This window comes from Bos taurus, chromosome 14, assembly GCF_002263795.3.
Source record: "Bos taurus isolate L1 Dominette 01449 registration number 42190680 breed Hereford chromosome 14, ARS-UCD2.0, whole genome shotgun sequence".
In the NCBI taxonomy this organism is placed as follows: Eukaryota; Metazoa; Chordata; class Mammalia; order Artiodactyla; family Bovidae; genus Bos; species Bos taurus.
In genome coordinates, this window is record NC_037341.1 from 44,431,171 (window position 1) to 44,453,312 (window position 22,142).

General features: G+C 39.2%; 1 long non-coding RNA gene across 1 annotated transcript in view; it reads left to right on the plus strand.

Moving 5' to 3' along the window:
• The window catches only part of LOC112449521 (uncharacterized), a 60,277-nt gene extending 53,719 nt beyond the window's left edge, over window positions 1-6,558 (plus strand). The window contains exon 3 of the long non-coding RNA XR_003038082.2: window positions 5,482-6,558. This is a non-coding gene — a long non-coding RNA (uncharacterized lncRNA). The remainder of the gene's footprint in view (window positions 1-5,481) is intronic.
• The last annotated feature ends 15,584 nt before the right edge of the window (window positions 6,559-22,142 follow it).

A 22,142-nucleotide genomic window follows, 5' to 3' on the forward strand; every position in this document is an offset into this window, starting at 1 on the left:
TCTCTTAAGTACTTTAAGAAGACAGCTTAGAAGTTATGATAGCACAGATGCTTTTAGTCTGATTTCTTACCAAGTTGCCTGAGGTAGGAAGGATAATGGCCCACAAAGATGTCTTGTTATAACCTCCAGAACCTCTGACTATATTACACAGCAAGAGGAAATTAAGGATATGAACAGATCTAAGGTGGTTTATCAGCTGATCTTAAGGCAGGGAAGTAATTCAGGATTACTCAGATGGAACCAGTATAGTCACAGCTCCTTAAAAATGGAATAAAAGAGGTCAGAGTGATTCGATGTGAAAAGGACTAGACAGATTTTTACTGGCTTTGACGATGGAGGAAGGGGCCACCAATAGGTATGTGGGGAGTCCCCAGAAGCTGTAAAAGACAATGAAATGGATTCCTTCTTAGAGTTTCCAGAAAGGAACGTAGCCCTGTTGACACCTTGATTTTAGCCTAGCTGTTTTGGATTTCTGACATTAAGAATTCAGTTCAGTTCAGTTGATCAGTCGTGTCTGACGCTTTGTGACCCCATGGACTGCAGTACGCCAGGCCTTCCTGTTCATCACCAACTCCCGGAGTTTACTCAAACTCATGCCCATTGAGTTGGTGATGCCATCCAACCATCTTATCCTTTGTTGTCCCCTTCTCCTCTCACCTTCAATCTTTCCCAGCATCAGGGTCTTTTCAAATGAGTCAGCTCTTTGCATCAGGTGGCCAAAGTATTGGAGTTTCAACTTCAGCATCAGTCCTTCCAGTGAATATTCAGGACTGATTTTCTATAGGATGGACTGGTTGGATCTCCCTGCAGTCCAAGGGACTCTCAAGAGTCTTCTCCAACACCACAGTTCAAAAGCATCAATTCTTTGGCACTCAGCCTTCTTCACAGTCAAACTCTCACATCCATACATGACCACAGGAAAAACCATAGCCTTGACTAGACGAACCTTTGTTGGCAAAGTAATGTCTCTGCTTTTGAATATGCTATCTAGGTTGGTCATAACTTTTCTTCCAAGGAGTAAGCATCTTTTAATTTCATGGCCGCAGTCACCATCTGCAGTGATTTTGGAGCCCCCCAAAATAAAGTCTGCCACTGTTTCCACTGTTTCCCTATCTATTTGCCATGAAGTGATGGGAATTATACATTAAGAATTATACGATATTAAGTGTGTGTTATAAGCCAAAAAAATTCATAGGTTTATGTTATCGCACCAGTAAGAAGCTAATACATGCCTGACATGAGATGACTTGAAAATAGAAAGGGATACATATAATGGTTGTTTTATTTTAGCTAATATTCAAGAGATAGTCTTTAAATATTGAGAGCATATGAAAGTGAAAATGAGGGCAGAAAGCATAGATCATTAGAGGAAATATTAATAAATTAAATTTAATCAAATTAAAGTTTCTGTTCTAAAAAATGAAAAAAAGTGTCCAACTGGGAGCAAATATTTACAAGCTTATGTCTGATAAAGGATTTGTATTCAGACTACCTATAATTCTTAAAAATCAATAAGATATGTGCAGTGAGATCCTATACATACCTAAACTGGCCTTAATAAAAAATTGATAGTGTTAAGTGTGAATAAAAATGGGAGCAACTGTGATTCTCAAACATTGCTGGTGCAAATACAAAATGGCATAACCACTCTGGGTGATGGGTTGACCAGTTACTTTTAAGGTATACATCTGCTTAACATGTGACCTGGCCATCCCATTCCTATGTATTTATCCAAGAGAAATAAATAGATGTGTCAAAACTAAGATCTGGATGTGAATGTTTATAGCAATTTTATTCATAATCACTCAAATTGAAAACAGCCCGTCAACTGTTGCATGGAGAATCAAAGTGTGAACCACTCAGTAATAAGAAGAAATGAATTGATACCTGCAACAATATAAGAACATTTCAAAAGGATTATGCTCAGTGGAAGAAACCAGATTCAAATGACCACATATTTTATGATCTCATTTAATATTTTAAAAAAAGCAGGTCTGGGAGTGGGGGAATGTGACCACATAAGGACATTGAGGAAACATTCTGGGATAAAAAAAATACTACATATTTTGTTTGTGGTAGTGATGATATAACTACAAACACATTAATAAAAATTCATTGATCTTAAAAAGAAAAATTTTATTATGTATAAAGTGAATCTGATTTAAACCCGCCCCACCTCCAAAACAAGTACAAAGCACATGACTTAAACAAGGGTCTGTCCAACTTTACAAATGTAATCTTTCTCTAGAAAATTTGGCTTTTAAATATAGAAGAGTAGAAAACCCATGTAGGTGCAAAGCTTTGCGATTGTATTTCATGCATTAAAATTCAACTGTAGCATATATTTCCTTGTCTGGTCTCTTTGATCAGTATAAAACTTACAAAAGAATATTTTAATTAAATATAAGAAGCCCAAGATGAATTAAGACAGACTGAAAGAAAAACAGGAAATGTTCTCACTTCATCTTCATAAAAAAATGCACTTGGAAGAATGGTTTGATACACTGTGAATAGAATACTGAGAATTGCACAATAGTTTGCTGAAATGAGTGTAATTTATCTCGCTCTATGCTCAGGAATAGCCTTTAAAGGACTCTTTTACTAAAAAGAGAAACATTTCCAGGCATGTAAAGTGTGCAAGGCTCCTCAGAGAAAAATACAAAGTACAGGGTATTATTATTTCATGAGCTTTGGGCTGACTTTGACAGTCATTACAGTTGTTCCATTTATAGTTGCTGGGGTTGCCTTCATAGAACACATCTTTCATATGTACATGAGCATTTGTAATTCATTAAAAGCACACACTCATTTTGGGAAATGCCGTGTTAGAGATACAGATACTGAACTTGTGGGAAAACAACTATTTTGCCCACATTATTTAGTGCTATCAGAGACATAGAGAGAGGATCAGTACCCATGGGGGCTCTTTGGGGATCTGTGAGTCTCCATGTAATTATTTACATGAGGGAAATTTTTAAGATTTTTATTTTGTGAACACTTATTTTTAAAAATGTAATTTGGCAAGGAACTATGATCCTTGTGTCTTTTTCCACAGAGTGGGGCTGAAGATTGTAATAGGAAAACATTAGATTAGAAAAATGTAATTTCATTTTACTTATAAATTTATAACCTAAACGGGGAAAACAGCCCAATTCCATTCTTGGTTAATACTGCTCAATGGCAGCGTACTTCATTTGTACACGCAGCCTGCTTCTCACTGTTTTAATAAGCATTTCTGTCCCTTCCCTTGGGGGTTTGTAGTCACAGTCAATAGCCATAAACTATAAAGATGTGAGGATGTTTCATCTCATTAAGATGCCACGTAACTGGGATTCCTTCCTCATCCTTCTTACATCTGATTTGTGTTCCTCAAATGTGACCTTGAAGGCCTTCATTGCTTTGCAAACACATTGCATGTCCCAAGGGCATATAATTAAGTAGGTCACATGCTTTATACTGCCTATTAGTACTTGCCTTTCAGCATGCATTTCCTCTCTTCTACTGTGGGAAAATTCTCTTTTTCATAAGACATTCTTGGAAAAGTTCTTGGCACTTTCTGCAGAAGAAATGTCCTTAATACATTGTGGGAACACTTCAGGTCATTCGGGATTTCATCGGCCATGAGAATAATTGCTCTCACATTTTTTAAAGAGTAGAATCCATTCATACTAATTGTAGGTTTGTACTTCCAGAGGTAGAAAAGCGGTCTCAAGGATGATAGTTGTGGTTATAACCTTTGCCAATTAAAATTTGAAAAATTCAATACTTTTTGAATAATGCTATCTATAAAATGTCACAACAAAATATTAAAAAAATTTAAATGTGTTTTGTTAATCTTGGCATTTATAAATTGGTTTGCATAAATGCATATGTAACTCGTAGCTGCTGCTGCTAAGTCACTTCAGTCATGTCCAACTCTGTGCGACCCCATAGACGGCAGCCCAGCAGGCTCCTCTGTCCCTGGGATTCTCCAGGCAAGAATACTGGAGTGGATTGTAACTCGTAGAGTTTCTCTTAATTCTTCTTGGAAATGGTATTTACCCTGCATTCTGTAGGATTTCCCAATCAAATAAACAAATATATATGCTGGAATTGTTTATAATTTTGCTTTCATAACTTTAATAATTGAGTGTGAACTTTTAGCAACAAGACGAAATTTCATTTTGCTGACTATAATTCTTGAGTAGTATTAATAAAAGATTTAAAATATTTAGGACAAGTAGATTTTGAAGAAAATCAGGATTACTGGCTTTGCCCCTCCACCCCACTGTCACAATCCTTCATCCTTTGTAAAGCGTGTAAGTATTATACATTTCTCCACCAAAGAAATCCACTATTAACAGTTTAATCCTAGATGAAGCATTTGTGCCCTAATTAATAGGCCTATTTCATCAAGCTGGATTGTGTAACTAGTGATGTGCTCCTCTTAGTGATGCTAATAAAGAGGTAATGAAGAAAACACAATTGAGTTTTCACATGATGATCATGTTAAGAAATTAATAAGAGATGAAACGGTGGCAAAGAGATCACAGAACCCTGTAAGACAGTGATTCCCATATTTTATGTGCATGAAGATCACCTGGCAAACTTGTCAAGACACAGACTTTGATGCAATCACTCTCGGGTGGGGACTGAGATTTTTCTGACAAGCAGGAGGCACCATGCTTTGAATAGCACGTTTACAGACGTCCACCACATCAAGTTTACTGTTTTGAGTAAACGCTATGGGGTGGCACACAGGTCCATGACATCGCCCAAGGCTGAGCTACTTCCTTGTACCCAAGGGAGCTGTAGCAATACACTGGGATACAAAATACACCTTCCAGATTAAAATATACCAGTTTGCCTTTTATTCCTCTGCTAGAACTTTCCTAAGCTGAGGCTGTCGACTTATAGAAGAATAACTGGTGCCAATTTTACTTTGAAATGTATCTTTGGGTTGGTGGTAACAGAGGAGGGTACAGGCCTCCATGTGCTGTGGACATAGTCAAAAAGGATGATTTATCAGGCGGTGGGCGGCGGGGGCGGGGGTGGTGATGCTGTGCTAGACTCTGTCCCTGTTTTGCGTGGATGCTAGTGTGTGCCTTTGGGGACTGCCACCCTGAGTTCAATGGAATTGTATTGCAATGGGCTTCTTACTTTCCTTTTTTGACCCTAAAACATGGAATGAAGCTTTCATTTCTAGTCTTACTGAATACAATGACTTTCTTTTTAATACAAGAGAAATTAAAGAATTTTATTATTCAACTGAAAATTCATAATCAAACCTTTGAATTTAATTTGTCTCTAATATTATCCACATAAATTTGAGAGGAAAAATCCAACAAAATAAAGCCAGTATACCTATGTAAGACGTATTATTCATTCAAGTTCCAGACAATAATTAGTCTCAGCAGTCTCATTTTTGGAGACACTTAATTAAGATAATCTGGCTGATGAACCTCCTACTTCATTATAACACACTTCTGCTTTGTTCTCTAGGATGACTGATTTCCTATGAAGAGTCAAGAGCCCGGAAAGACTAGAGATGATGAACTTACACAAAATCCAGAAAAACTAACTCGGAGGCCCCAGAAAAGTAATATTTAAAAGAGAAGAGAAGGGATGCTTAACTTTTCCTTAACATAATAAATAATGAGAAACGGACAAAAGAACTCAAAGATGCCATTTCAAACATTCTTGTGACTGCCTCAAGATATTTTTCCGTTTCTTTTTATTATCTTTGGCTGGGTGACGTTTCCTCATAAATAAATCAACAAAGCCAACAGTAATATGTAAAGGCTTATCATCAAGATTCTACCAACAACAGGGGCAATTTCCATGTTTTGAAATAACAAATGAAACTGTGATGTGTTCTCTATAACTCACTTCCTTTTCCTCCTAGGCACGCGGCTACTTTGTGCACCTTCTACTGTTAACTGTGGCCATGTGACTGAGTTTTAACTAATGAAATTTGGGTACAAATATGTTCTTTCTCTAAGACCGTCATGAAAACTCACCCACAAGTTTGCCGTCACTCTTTCCTCCCCCAGGACTGACTCAGAAGAGGGGAAGGGAGGAGCCACAAGGAGAGGCTTGGCCCACAGTTGGGCCCACCATGTACAGAGGGTGATGTGGGAAAAAAAACTCAACACCGGACTGTAAATTTAGAGAAAACAAAACTATTGTTTGGAGGCATTACACTTATGCATTTGTTTGTAATGCAATAAGCCTACCCTAAATATCACAGGTGGAAAACAGGAAATTAAAGTCTAGTTTTGAGGTCTGCTGTCTCCATTGAGGAGAGGGTTTAGGTCTTTGTTTTTGAATATTAGGCAGATTGCCTTGTATTTTTAGGTTCTTGGTACAGATTTGCTGAAATAATTGTACTACTCTCCAGATTCCTCTTCTGTTCTTGCTTCAGTGACCTAAAGGGTGATAGTCCAGGAGTCCATATCCCATTCAGACTTGTATCCAAAATTGATTGGAGCTATTCCATTAAAAAGAATTCTTTTCAGCTATAGTTGGCTATTGCAAGAAGTTCCTGTTGCAAAGGAACTTTTACATAAGTGATTTCACCTGTCAATATTTCTTTTCTGAATCATTTCCTTCTGTTTCAATCTAAAAGATGCTGTTATTTCGTGGTAGGAAAAGGTTGCTTGCATGCTAAGTCGCTTCAGTCATGTCCAACTCTTTGTGACCCTATGGACTGTAGCCTGCCAGTCTCCTTTATCCATGGGGATTCTCCAGGCAGAATACTGGAGTGGGTTGCCTTGCCCTCCTCCATGGGATCTTCCTGACCCAGGGGTTAAACTCGTGTCTGTCATGTCTCCTGAATTGGCAGATGGATTCTTTACCACTAGTGCCACCTGGAAAGTCCCAGCTAGAAAGCAGGAGAGAAGGATTCTCGAATTATGAAATATACATGAAACTTAGTCTTTATCTTCAAAGAATTTTCACTTTCTGGGAATAGAAGGGAAATTATCTTCTATGATTGTTTCTAGAATCTTTTTATACTAAAGAAGTCATCATCACCTGCTGAATTCTTTTGTTTCTTGAGGGACCATTCTTTGAACTGGGTAGGCTATCTATATCAGGACATTTTTTTTTTTTTTAACACATCAAGATGGTGATGTGCTCAGTTTTCAAAAAAAAAATATTTAAGTTCCTCACTTACTGTATTAGGTACCTGAGTAGACAGTATATAAGTACTCAAATGGAAATGGTTCCTACGTTTTGTAAACCTGTTCTTTAGGTAGATAGAAGCTGCTCATGTGAACTTGAAAATGACACGGTAAAATCGCAGAAGTGTCAAAGATAAAACAAATGGTTCATTTAAAAGGAAAATAGCATCCTTTGTGTGTCAGGGTGGATGCACACTGGGAGAGCATTCCAAAGAGAGGATGCAGTACCTTGTTTAGCCTTGTTATTGTTCTTCAAGAATCCTTAATCAGATGTTTCCTTGGCTCTGGGCAGGTTGCATCATTATTACTGTCAGTGTACACGGGATATTGACATCAGGGCTGTCTTTATCAAAACAGATCACAAGGCAACGCCATCCTTTCAGCTGACCAGTCCAAAAGCCCTAGGGTCATCCACATGTTCTCTCATCCTTTCATACCCTATACCCAGTGTCTCAGGAAATCATGACAACTTTACTTTTCAAACACATCTATCACCTCTCTACTCCTCTCACATGGACGGCAGCAAGTCTAGACCAAGCCACCATCAGCTCGAGTTTGATTTCTGCAGTAGCTTCCTACCTGGGCTCCCTGCTTCGGCGCATGCTCCGCTTCACTCTCCTTTCCTTACAGCAGCCATGGGAATCGTTGTGATGTTAGATTCTGCAATGGCTTCCAAAATTTACAGCGATCTCTAGAGGGCTGCTGTGGTACAGTGTGGGCCTCCCTGACCTCGTCTTCCACACTTTCCTCATTGCCCACCGTGCCTGCCACACTGGTTGCCTTACTTCTCTTTAAGCAGACCAAGCATGCCCTTGCCCGGGGCGTTTTACACGGGCTTCCTTTAGTGCTCTTCCCGCTGTGTATTTCTTAATGAATACCTGCTGCAATGAACAGATCCAAAATTCTATAGTGGCTCAAACACAGTGGATATTTTCTTTCTCATCTAATGTTCTTCCATGTTATCACTCTGGAACCCAGGCTAAAGGAAGTTCTGCCACATTGGATGTGAGGCTTCCTGAGTTGCTCTGGAGGGCACTCCTTTACAGCGAACTGGAAGATGAGAAGGGCTGAAAGGAGTTCATGGGAGAGGTTTTCCGGGACAGGTTGCATGTTCTGGTCAATGCCTCCACTCCTGTTGCTTCACTAGAACTCAGTCCCACTGGCACACCTGATAGAAAGGGGCTGGGAAATGTTCATTGTGAGCCAGGAAGGGAAAAGGTTCTGGTGAGTGGCTAACCACCTCTGCCGCACTCCAGTCCATCCGATTTCTATCACATTCTCTAGGTCTCTTCCTAAATGTAACCTCCTCAGTGAAACCTTCCTTATACTCACTGTTCCTCTTCCTTGTTTTCCTTTTCTCTATAGACTTATTGTCACTATACATTTGTTACTTGTTAAAAATTGTTTATCTGTAGTGAGTTGAACTGTCGTTTCCATCTCCCCACTACCATCTCCCCATACCATACCTGTGAATGTGACTTTATTTGGATAAAGGATCTGTGCGGATGTAATTAAGACTTTTTTTTTTTTTTTTTTTTTGCCAGAAAGCTAATCTTTAGTCACACCAAAAAACTCACAGGAAGGAAAAACTGTTTGCAATCAACATGAAAAAACCGTCATCGGGGACTTCCCTGATGGTTCAGTGGTAAAGAATCTGCTTGCCAATACAGGGGACATGGGTGCCATCTCTGGTCCGGGAAGATCCCACATGCAGAGGAGCAACTAAGCCCGTGTGACACAGCTAGAGAGTAGCCCCTGTTCACCACAACCAGAGAAAGCCCAGGCACAGCAGTGGAGACCCAGTGTGGCCCAAAATAAATAAATAAATAAAACTTCAAAGCTGTCATTGGTAATCCTTAGTGTGTGACCGGCATTTATTTTATTCTTATTTTTATTTTATTTATTGAGGTGTAGCTGGTTTACAATATTTAAAGTATTATGCAACATTGTATTATATTTTAGATGTGCAACATAGTGACTTGATACTTTAATAGAATATCCTCCTTTTAAATTTCTTAGAAGTTAATTGGCTATATTCCCTGTGCTGTACAATATGCCTTTATAGCTTGTTTATTTTACACATATCCTTCACTCCTATCTTGTCCCTCCCTCGTCCCCTCTCCCCACTGGTAGCCACTTGTTTGTTTCTATATCTGTGAGTATGTTTCTGTTTTATTATATTCTTTTGTTTTATTTTTAAGATTGTACATATGAACAATAACAGAGTATTTGTCCTTGTCTGACTTACTTCACGGAACATAATATCCTCCAAATCAATCCATGATGTTGAAAATGGCAAAATCTCATTCCTTTTATGGCTGAATAATATTCCTTGGTATATATACTACATCTTCTTTATTAATTCATCTGTTGATGAACTCTTAGGTTGCTTTCATATCTTAGCTATTGTAAATAACGCTGCTATATATATATATAGGGATGCATGTATCTTTTCAAATTAGGGTCTATCTCCTAGAGCAAAGAAAACAAAAGCAAAAATAAGCAAATAGGACCTAATTAAACTTAAAAGCTTTTGCACAGGAAAGGAAACCATCAATCTACTGAATGGGACAAAATATTTACAAATTAAATGACTGACAAGGAGTTGATACTCAAAGGATATAAACAGCTCATACAACTTAATATCAAAACAAAACAAAACAAAATAAAAACCAAGCAACCAATCAAAAAATGGGCAGAAGATGGGAATAGACATTTTTGCAAAGAAGATATACAGCTGGCTAACAGGCAGATTAGAAGATGCTCAGCATCACCAAGAATCAAGGAAATGCAAATCAAAACCACAGTGAGATTCACCTCACACCTTTCAGAATGGCTATCATCAAAAAGACCACAAATAACAAATGTTGGTGATGATGTGAAGAGAAGGGAACCCTCATACGGTTGGTGAAAAGTTAAGGATTTTGAGATTGTGGGTTTAACTTGGTGGATTCTAACTCAATTAGAAGTGGCCTCATAAGAGATAAGGAAGGAGAAGACACACAGGAAAGGCCATGTGAAGGAGGCAGAGACAGAGGTCACCTAGCCACAGCCAAGAATTCTCCCCAAGGCCTTTAGAAGGAGCATGGCTCTGCTAATACCTTCATTTCTGGTCTCCAAACCTGTGAGAACATAAATTTCTGTGGGTGCAAGCCATCCATTTTGTGCTAATTTTTTATGCTAGCCCAAGGAAATCAACACATCTTCCCTTCTGAAATGTAAACTCCTGGAGAGAAGTGATTGTATTTTGTTCATTGCTGTAGCTTTCCATGCAGAGAACAGTGCCCATACTGTACTGGCCAATAGTAAGTGATCAACAAATACTTGCTGAATGAATGAGTGAACAGAAATATGGAAATGTATATCCAGCCAACTGCATGGACCGTAGCCCGCCAGGTTCCTCTGCCCATAGAATTCTCCAGGCAAGAATACTGGAGTGGGTAGCTATTCCCTTCTTCAGGGGAATCTTCCTGACCCAGGGGTTGAACTTGGGTCTTCTGCATTGCAAGTAGATTTTTTACCATCTTAGCCACCAGGGAAGCCCACTCAAAAGATGTAATTTATTTTTAAATAGCTTCAATAGTCCTTCTGACATCTGGTCTTTACGGCCAGAATGATTTTCTGTTTCTTCCTCATTCTGGGACCATAGAATGTAGAGGTTAAGAGTTGAAGCTCTGAACTTTGACAGACTTGGATTAAAACTCTGGCCATGGAATCACTGGCCAGTGTGAGATTGGACAAGTTAATTCACGTTCCTAAGTGACAATTTTTGCATAAGATTGTTGGGAGAATTAAATGAGGTTATAAATAAGCAAACCAACGAATGTGTAGTATAGTGCTTGACCAAATAAATTGATAGTAAATCACTATTATAATTAATTGGAATTAATCAGGAATAAACTGTAATCTTATAAACTCAATTATCTTTTAATTAAAAAATCGTTTGAAATGATATTTTTAAATTATAACATTTCTTTACCAAGAATTTCAACCAAGTAAGTCCTTTCTAACCAGAAAACTCTCTACTACAGTATGCAGATTTACTTCTGTGTACCACATATGAGGGTGGCTCAGCTGGTAAAGAACCGGCCTGCACTACAGGAGACCTGGGTTCAATCCTTGGGTTGGAAAGATCTCCTGGAGAAGGGGACGGCTACCCACTCCAGTATTCTGGCCTGGAGAATGCCATGGACCAGAATTTCCATGGGGTTGCAAAGAGTTGAACACGACTGAGCGACTTTCACTTGCTTACCACATATGAACCATAACAATTTTGTATGAAATATGTGCAAGTCGCTGGCAGTTCCAAATTGTAAACTAAAATCAGCCACATCTGAGCAGCCTGCTTCACTCAGTGTCAGGGAGACGGACAAGCAATTGGCCTCTCTACTTCTCTGCCCCTTGGCTGTCCTGTACATAATCTGTCATAGTTTTGCCACCTCATGAAAATAAATGATCTTCATGCTGCTTATCTCGTGATTTAGTGCTTAAATAGCACATATTGTTTTTGTGTGTCATTCAGGGATACAACTTTTCAAAAACATAATCATTCATTTGCATAAATTTGCATAACATTGGAGCACAGACTAACATTCATGAGCTACTCCATCACAACTGCAAATAAAATCAGATTAAAAACCTGGAGGAAAATCTTTAAGACTATGAAAAAGTGATTGGATAATAAAATTGAGGAGAAATGCCAAAGAAGGGAGAAAGAAAGGTAATGTCTTAAGGAGGCAAGATTGGTGTTCTTGATCTATTTTTTGTTCATTGAACTGATAAAAAAAATCTATTAGAGTTTTATAAATTCATTCTTAACCTCAATTCCTTTAACCTTAATTTTCTTCTTAGGTCTCTTATCTGTGAGTTAAAATAATCATTGGACTTGGAGGCAGAATATAGAGTATCTATTGTATAAAACCTCAAACCTTTACTTCCTGCCTTCTCTCCCTCAAGCCCTCCCCGCCCCGCACCTCCCCCACCAGGCTCTGCCCCAGCAGCTTTCTTTCTGTTCCTCAGGGTTGTTCTACCCAGAACCTTTGCATTACTTGCTTCTTTGTCTTATGAACGCACTTTTTGTGATCCATATATGTGCAGCTTTTTCAGAGAGGCTTCCCCAGATCCCTGTTAGCACATCATCCTGATTTTATTCTTTGCCTGGTGTTGATATTTCCCATGTTGTGTGTGTGTGTGTGTGTGTTTGCCCATTCATTGATGAACAGGTTATCTTCTCAATCCGTTAAAAAACAAGCTCCCTGAAAACAAGGTCTTGTCTTCCTTGTTTGCTGCTAAATGCCCAGTGCCCAGTTCTGAGTAGAACCTACTGTGTGTGCGTGTGTGCTCAGTTGCTTCAGCTGTGTCCCAACTCTTTGCGACCCTGTGGACTGTAGCCTGTCCACAGGATCATCCCAGCAAGAATACTGGAGTGGCTTGCCATTTTCTCCTCCAGGGAGTATAACCTACTGTACACTAATAAATATAATCAAGGCAGTAGCCTCTTATACATTTGTGTGTGTTAGTCACTCAGTCATGTCTGACCCTCTGCGACCCCATGGACTATAGCCTGCCAGGCTCCTTTGTCCATGGAATTCTCCAGACAGGAATACTGGAGGGGGTTGCCATGCCTTTCTCCATGGGATCTTTCCGACCCAGGGATCAAATTTGAGTCTCCCGCATTGCAGGCAGATTCTTTATCATCTGAGCTGCCAGGGAAGTCTTATACATTTATTTTATTTTTAATTTCTCTTTTCAGTCCTAGATAGTCCAAATTCCAATCTCCAAATTCTAAATTCAGCCTGAGCTACTACAAAACCTGATTTTTGATAATAGTATAATAGTCAACATTAGCATTTATACACCAGATACTTCTATATATAGATGCTGGCTATTAAGGTCCACAGGGGAGCAACTGGAGAGCATTCAGTTAGGGGATTTAGTATACAAGCTCTTCTTCTCCCTTGGCATTCCCTTGGGAGGAGCACATGCAGAGAAACACTGACAAAGAACTGAGGACAGCTTTATTATGGGTGGTTCAGATCCCAATGCAGGGTTGCTCGTAAAATGCACTAGAGTAAGCAGTGTCCACCCCCGCCTAAGACATGTGAGGGAGACAGCGCTGGCCTGACAGCTCTATCTTCCCAGGCTAGGATAAAAATCTTGGTATTTTATCACTCCCTGTCCAAGAGCAAGATACAAATGATAGCGATCATCTGAAACTCCGGAGAAGATGTTGTCTAAGCACCTTTCCTGTGGTAAAGACCCTTTGCTCCCTTACTATTCTAGACACAGGATGTAGAAAGAACTACACACTGTAGATAAATTCCTATCCAAAGTGTGGTGCAGAGTCTTAAAAAATTAAACATACATTTACCAGAAGACCTAGCAATCCCACTCCTAAAATTTTACCCAAGATAAATGAAAAGCATATTTCTGCAAAGACTTGTATTTGAATGTTCCTAGTGGCTATATTCATGACAATGAAAACTAAAGATAAGAAATTTTCGGCACTGATGAATAGATAAACTGTAAAGTATGTATATAATGTAATGTTACTCAGCAAAAAAAAAAAAAAAAAAAAGCAAAACCCCATTAATCTAAAGAATAATACAAATGAATGTATATATAAAACAGAAACAGGTTCATGGACATAACAAACAAACTTTTGATTACCAAAGGGGAGAAGGAAGTGAGGAGGGATAAATTAGGGGGAGATCAGTGGCTTAGTTGTAAAGAATCTGCCTGCAATACAGGAGACAAAGAGAGGCAGGTTCAATCCATGGGTAGGGAAGATCCCCTGGAGGAGGAAATGGCAACCTACTCCACTATTCTTGCTGGGAAAATCCCATGGATAGAGACGCCTGGCAGGGTGCAGACCATAGGGTCGCAAAGAGTCAGACATGACTGAGCAACTAACTACACGTTACAAGATATAAACTATTATACACAAAATTGATAAGCAACAAGGATTTACTTAGCACAGGGAAGTGTACCCATTCATTATCTTGTAATAACCTTTAATGAAATATTTGTTCATTGCTGTTCAGTCACTAAGTTGTTTCTGACTCCTTGTGACCCGATGGACTGCAGCATGCCTGGCTTCCCTGTCCTTCACCATCTCCTGGAGTTTGCTCAAACTCATGTTCATTGAGTTGGTGATGCCATCCATCCATCTCATCCTCTGTCATCCTCCTCTCCTCCTGCCCTCAGCCTTTCCCAGCATCAGGGTCTTTTCTAATGAGTCGGCTCTTTGCATCAGGTGGCCAAAGTACTGGAGCTTCAGTTTCAGCATCAGTCCTTCCAATGAATATTCAGGGTTGATTTCCTTTAGGATTGACTGGTTTGATCTCCTTGCTGTCCAAGGGACTCTCAAGACTGTTCAATCTGCAAAAATACTGAATCACCATGCTGTATATCCAAAACTAACACCATATTGTAAGTGAACTATGCCTTCATAAGAAACCCTCCACTGATATATAGGATACCATGGATGAATATTAAAAACATTGTATTGAGTGAAAGAAGCCAGGAAAAAAGGACTACATGCTATATGATTTTATCTTCTGATAATTTAGAAAAAGAAACACTAGATGGACAGAGTAGGAGCTGAGGAGCTGGGAGAGGGGTGGGAGGAAGGGGTTGGTTGCTCAGGACAATGTATAATTTTTGGTCACAAGAAATGTTCACAGCCCTATACATTCGCTAAAACTCATCAAAGTATACCCTTAAAACTCCCGAATTTTATTTTATATCAGTCATACCTCAATAAAGCTGATTAAATATCTACTAAAAACATGTCTCTAGAAATACTCTGGAATCTGATACAATGATATTAGTATTTCTTTCTTTTGAAGAAGGGGGAAAACGGTAGATTTTCTTGTTCCCATTTATGAGAAATGCCTCAGGCACGTTCTAGCAAAAGTACAATGGGAGACATACTTTCTGCTTCAGCCAACATGGCTTTGAATAGTTCTTCTCATTTCACATTTGGCAATTACAATTCTTCTTTGTGTTCTTCTGTGACATGTTTCCTGAGTAGGTTTTTAAATTTTTTTAAGTAGGACTGGGGCCTGGACAGGGGGCCTGGGAGGGGAGTAAGTGGCTGCAGGCCTGTGCTCTTTCTAGAAAACAGGAAATTGGTCGTCTAGGATTTTCATGGTTTGTTAGGTGAGCTGTCATGTGAACTTGACGTGACTTGACCTCATATATCCATCACATATTTAGAGTATTTCTATTGTAAACCTTTAGTTGTCATAAAAGCCTCAGACTATGATGATTTGGGTGGAGTCTGTGTTATCTCAAGGATTGTTACCTCAATAGATCCCCTTGATCTATTCCCATGAGGAGGCCGGGCACTTCTATGAGTGAATTTCCTTAGAGTCAGTGCCATTCATAGATATGACTATTTTAGCTCTTTGGGTAAAGCCTGCTTGAGTTTTGATTTCAACCTGAAAAACACAACAAAAGATAAAAATTAAGTTCGGCCCTAAATTCATTTTCTGGACGTTGTTTCTCTTTACTCATCCCTGTTAAATACTTGCACCTATTATAGTTGCAAATCTGACAGGGTGGAGTAATATATAAAAGTCCACTCCAGGTAGACACGTGATGCCCAAGTCAGACCTCTGGGGGTATTAAGGACCTGGCTCAGTCCCTCACGATTCTTTATTCTCTAGATTTACTGTAGCAGACAAAGGCACGATAACCTGAAACCAGAGAGAGCTTCATCTAAAATTGTCAGCTCACAATATCCCCCTCCTCTGTGAAGGAAGAAATGAGAAGACGTGCATCCTTTTTAATTTTATTTTGTAGACTACACATTTCCAAATATGTGGGAAAGGATTTTGATTGTGATTCTCCATCTTAAAAAGTAAAAAATTTCCTTTTACAGCTTAACTACAGAGTGAGACTTATTATTTCTGCTCCAGTCTACTTAATTTGAAGAGAAACAGTTACTTCTAACAAGCTCTAAAGATCCCATAAAGGCTTCCAAGTTCAACAGTGCCCAGTCCAAATTCTGTCCAAAGTGGGCCGGTTCTGCCATCTAGCGACTACCCTGACAAACTACATCGGTAGGGCATGGCCTACTCTGGCCTCCTCAAGCCCAGAGAATTTTCATTTAATGAATTATGTGATCAGTTCGGGCCTTCGAGTCTTTTCATTTCGACCTACTATGTGTGTGACCTTGGGAAAATTATTTAATATTTCTGAGACTCAGTTTATTCATCTGTAGAATGGGGAGAAGGGCTTACCCCTGTGATTTTCATGAGATTCACGTGAGACAATATATGGAAAATGAGAATCAGAGTGCCTAGGCACAGGGTAAATCCTGAATAAAGGTTTGATGCTGTTATTATATTTCTTATTATTATAATTAAAATGATGCAAGTCTAAATATGAAAACAAAAATAAGCCAAAACATAGGAAATCAAGTTATGGATATATGAGTATTTCAGAATACATTAATTCTATAGTATTTATGGGCTTCCTAGGTGGTAAAGAACTTGCCTGCCATTGCAAAAGACATAAGAGACATAGGTTCGATCCTTGGGTCAGGAAGATCCCCCGAGGAGGGCATAGCAACCCACTCTAGTATTCTTGCCTGGAGAGTGATACGGATAGAGAAACTTGGTGGGCTATAGTCCATAGGGTTTCAAAGAATCAGACAAGATTGAAGCGACTTAGCATGCATGCATAATATTTGAAGCTTGGAAGAGAAGCAGGTTTATTTAGGTGTTTTGTGTACACTGCCAACAAATGCATTATTGCAATTATCCTAGCTTCATTCCCAAGTCTTCTCCCACCTCATGTTGAATGCTTTCAACACAGCGGACAACTCAGTACTCTGCTCACATTTTAACGCCTTTCTTCCTCTTTCTGGACTATCCTCTCTCACATCTTTACATTTCTCAATCCTTCACTCCTAACTCAAAGGGTAGCTTTCTGTACATACTCCTTAGTGTTGTTGCAGGGTTAAATCTCACGCAGCCCTTTACTCTCATCTCTATTAGAGAGGTTGACACAGACAGACTGTGCTGGGGAGAGCTGGGACCCAGGTGTATGTAGTCCCATAACTAGAGTGTGAGGTGCTTGCTGTGAGGTCTTACGTGTTTTCTTTGTTATCTTCTCTCTCCCAACTCAATGCGTAACACAAAGACTTCACACAATAGGTGCTCCATAGAAGGTTGTTGAATTGAAATCATAGTTTGGCAAGTGAATACGTAGAGCAACTTTCTGAGAAGGCTGAATGACTATTAGAATCTTCTAATGTATATTGGACTAAATTGGCTTAATGGTCTTAGTTGGCAGTAGTCCATCATTATATGCTTTAGGATTAAAAATTAAGTAATATTTATAATAATAATAGATTTTTATTAAAGAACGTTTTGAAATTACCAAAAAGCAAAAAAAGCTCTACTACCCAAATATTATTAATATTTGATATATTTTTCAATATTTTGCCTATACAATGCTTTCATTACATAACTGTGATCCTTGTTTATTTGCAATCATATACCCTGATTTTTAAATTTAACATATTAAAAATATTTTCACATTAAACTATTTGCACATTAAAGGCATCATCATTTGAAAAAGCAGAATCTCACTGAATAAATGTGTCAAAGTATACTTAACATCATAATATTTCAGGCATTAAGCTTGTTTGTATATATATCTTTTTTGGCTGTTAAGTTGTAATAACACAAAATATATCTTTGGGCATAAAGGTTTTCTTTGGCTAGGATTATTTGCTTTTATAAGTCCCAGAAGTAAAATCTCTATTGCCTTTCTTTTCATAGTGAGCCCCGATAGACCAAGAATTGGAATCTTATAATAAACGGAATGTCTTGTTAATAGAAAGATAACCAGAAAATGGGTTTAGACTTAATGGCTCTTGGTTCCCATTATGAAATTTGACCTCTCAGAACTTATTGAAGATGTGAAGAAAGGCTTTATAAGATTAGACTGAGCCAGCACAAAAGCACACTATTTTCTAAAACCATTCCCTGATATTAAATTGTGTTTTTTATTTTAAATTTTGTATTGAAGTATAGTCGACCTATGATATTGTGTTAGTTTTAGGTGTACAGCAAAGTGATTCAGTTATATAGAAACGTTTTTCCAGAATATTTTCCATTATAATTTAAAGATATTACATATACTTCCTTGCTGCTTATGTATTTTATGTATAGTTGTTCATTGTTTCTTTGCACATTTGTGTGTGTGTGTGTGTGTGTGTGTGTGTGTGTTTTGTTGTTTCATTTTATAAGTGAAATACTCAGGCCCAGTATGTGTTAGGCTTCCCCACTGGCTCAGCAGTAAGGAATCCGCCTGCCCATGTAGGAGACCTGGCTTTGATCCCTGGGTTGGGAAAATTCCCTGGACAAGAAATGGCAACCCCCACCAGTATTCTTGCCTGGGAAAACCCATGGACAGAGGAACCTGTTGGGTTACAGTTCATGGGGTCGCAAAGAGTTGGACACTGCTGAGCAACTACACAACAATATGTGTTAGCCAAATTTACATCTTTGTTCCACAAAGAATGATTGCTTTGGTTCCTAAATTTATCCATTTGTACATTTATTATTCATTTAAAAACACTGATGGACATCGACTCTATGCCAGGCACTCCTGTCAGGTGTTGTCTAACCAGGCATTAATGAGACATTTCTTGAAAGGATTATTATAGATTAACGAGAAAAAGACAAATAGACTATGACCATGCCATATAAGGCTTCCCTCATAGCTCAGTTGGTAAAGAATCTGCCTGCAATGCAGGAGACACCGGTTCGATTCCTGGGTTGGGAAGATCCACCGGAGAAGGGATAGGCTACCCACTCCAGTATTCTTGGGCTTCCCTTATGGCTCAGCTGGTAAAGAATCCATTTGCAATGTAGGAGACCTGGGTTTGATCCCTGGGTTGGGAAGATCCCGTGGAGAAGGAAAAGGCTACCCACTCCAGTATTCTGGCCTGGAGAATTCCATGGACTAAGTCCATGGGGTTGCAAAGAGTCAGACACAACTGAACGATTTCACTTTCCCTTTCATGCCACATGAAACTTACCTTACAGAAGTAAGAATAACATGGCTTTGGGAGCAAAATGGGGAATTCATTCTATCTGGGGTAATAAGGAGACTTCACCAAGGAGCTTATACTTGAGTCTTGAATGATGTAGAAGTTTAACAGGTGGGCTTCAGAAGAGTTACAGTCAGGCAGACCAACATATTCATGGGTATGAGAAAGAATGGCAAGCGTGCAGGTCTCTTTGTGACTGAAGAGAGAGTTTCCATCGAAAGAAGGAGCAAGAAATTATGCTGTAGAGATAGAATGAGTTAAATTATGAAGTGTTTCATATTTTAAAATTCCAAGCCAAGAAGTGTGCGTTTTATATTGCAATCTATTAGGAACCATTTGAAGTTTTCTTCTCTTTCTTCCTATTCTTCTTCCCCAACCCCTCTTTCTTCCTGTTCCTCCCCTTTCACCTCCCTCTCTCTTCCTCCTGCCCTTTCTCTTCCTCCTCCTTATTCTTCTCCTCCTCCCAAAGTAAACAAATGACATGAAAGTTACAGCATTAAGTAACTGAAACTTTAGGCCAGGCATGCTGCTTGAGTATTTTTACAAGAGAAGTTTTCACATCAGTGCTATCAGACAGTACAGTTGTTTTCTTGAATAATGTGGAACAGGACAAAATGACACTTGGATAAGATAAGTAATTTGTCCGAAGTCACACAGCTCCTAAGTGTCCAGAGATACAGAGTATCTCTGAGTATCCTGAGTATCCTTGACCGCAGAGCCCAGCCTCTTGACCACTGTGGTCTGTTGCACCTTTAGAGTTATATTTAAGAAAGATCACTTTGGATTCTGGACAGAGGTGATTTATAGGAGATAAAGAGTCCCAAATCAGAGGGTCCATTTGTGAAGATGTTGCAAGAATACAGGACTGAGGTGATGAGGTCAGAACACGGAGGGGATAATGGCTATAAAAGTAATAGCCACAGGGAGAAGGCTTAGATAAAAAGAAAATCACTGCAATTCTGGAAAAAGATAAATTTCACTAAAAAGACTGAAAATGTCCCCATTTGTGGTACTGACTTTCAAGGACTCTTATAAAGTTATAGAAGAAAGTTATCCATCTCTGATTGGTCTTGGATGATGACATTCATTCTCAAAATCTGGTTTTTGATAATGACATTCATTCTCAAAATCTGATTTTCTAAAAAATCTCTTAGTTTTGCTTGGAGGGGGAGTTTTAGATCATTTTATAGATATTTTCCCATATTCTCATAATTTATTCTTAAAAATGCCAGGAAGACAATGTTAGAATTATGTGATCAAGATTTTAAAGCAGCAATATAGATATGTTTCCATTCTGAGTATGGTTGTAACAAAAATAGAAAATTTCAGCAAAGCATAAAGCAAATGAAGAAGCAAGCAGAAACAATAGCAACAACAAGAAAACCTTGAAGTGTGTGTGTTTGGGGGGATCAGTATCTAGAGTTGCTACAGTATGTAATGGCATAATTTAGTTTTTAATCATAGGATCATCTTTAACATACAGATAATTGTGTTCAAGGACAATTGTTTTCAGGGCATCTATTCACAACATTGCTATATCCTGGGGTCCACAAACTTGGACGGACTAAAAACCTTTTATTCGAAAGCTCTCTATCAAGAAATGTTGATAAGATCAGTACAAAATAACCACAATGCTGACACAGTGACCCCAGAGGTGTGGTCAAGATGTCCAGGGAGTTCCCAGGGAGGGGACATTGCTTCTGGTTGTAGCCTATGGGCGAAGCCCAGAGGCACTTGTTAGAGGAAGCTTACATTGAAGTTGGACAAGAAGGATTTTGAGGTGAATGAGAGGTGAGGAATTCCAGGCAGAAAGTTAAGAAGGCAAATGTTGGGCTGTTGGGCATGCCAGCAGACAGCAAGGTGCGGTCCTGTTTAGGGGGCTCAGAAGGTGTGTACAGGTGAGGGAGGGGGCAAGGCAGGAGAGAAGCCGGGCCTCAGAATGGCAAAGCCAGTCATTGCAAGTTACAGTGCAGGGCAGAGTGCTGGGCACTCTTTAGAAGGACCATGACGGTAAATTCTCTATATGGAGGAAAACTACTTATGGAGAATCACTGGATTATAAATCCATGTGAGTCCTCACACCTCCAATATCCACAAAGTGTTGATGGCACCTGGCGCATTGCAGATGTAAGTACCTGTACGATGTCTGTCCTTCCCTCTATATATGTGATAGAGGAGACCTGCCTTTAACCAAGAACACGTCTTCCAGAGATGTTGTGGTTGTTGTTCAGTTGCTCAGTCGTGTTCGACTCTTTTCGGCCCTACGGACTGCAGCGCCCCAGGCTCCTCTCTCCTCCATTATCTCTTGCAGTTTGCTCAAATTCATGTCCACTGAGTCGGTGATGCCATCCAATGGTCTCATCCTCGGCCTCTTCTCCTTTCACCTTCAGTTTTCCCAGGATCAGATTCTTTTCCAGTTATTTGGCTCTTAGCATCAGGGAAGGAGCCTAAAGTCAGAAACAGCTCCACAACTCACTAAGGATGAATTATCAATTTATCTCTTTGAGGGCCCCATTTTCTCAATTTAAATGAGGAACAAAATTCAAACCTACCTAGTAAGGTTGTGACATTTTAAAAGCTTGGCATAAAAAGCACCACACAAAAGTGAGCTGTTATTTGGGAGACATTTAAGATTCTGGCTTAGCACCCAGAGCTGTTTTCCTGGCCATCTGGCACCAGTCCACCTATCAGGAGATAATCCTATCTTATCCTCACATCTGTCCTCCTGCCATTTTATTTCACTCTTAGAAAAGCATAAAGTGAAGGATCATAAACATAAAAATCGTCACTTTTCCTTGCCTTAACTGATTGAAACCCTTTTCATATGGCAGGCTTCATGAGCTGCCTGCTGGCCCCGTCATCTCTTCCAGCACGCTGCCCAGGCCATCTGCTCCGCACCACGCCAA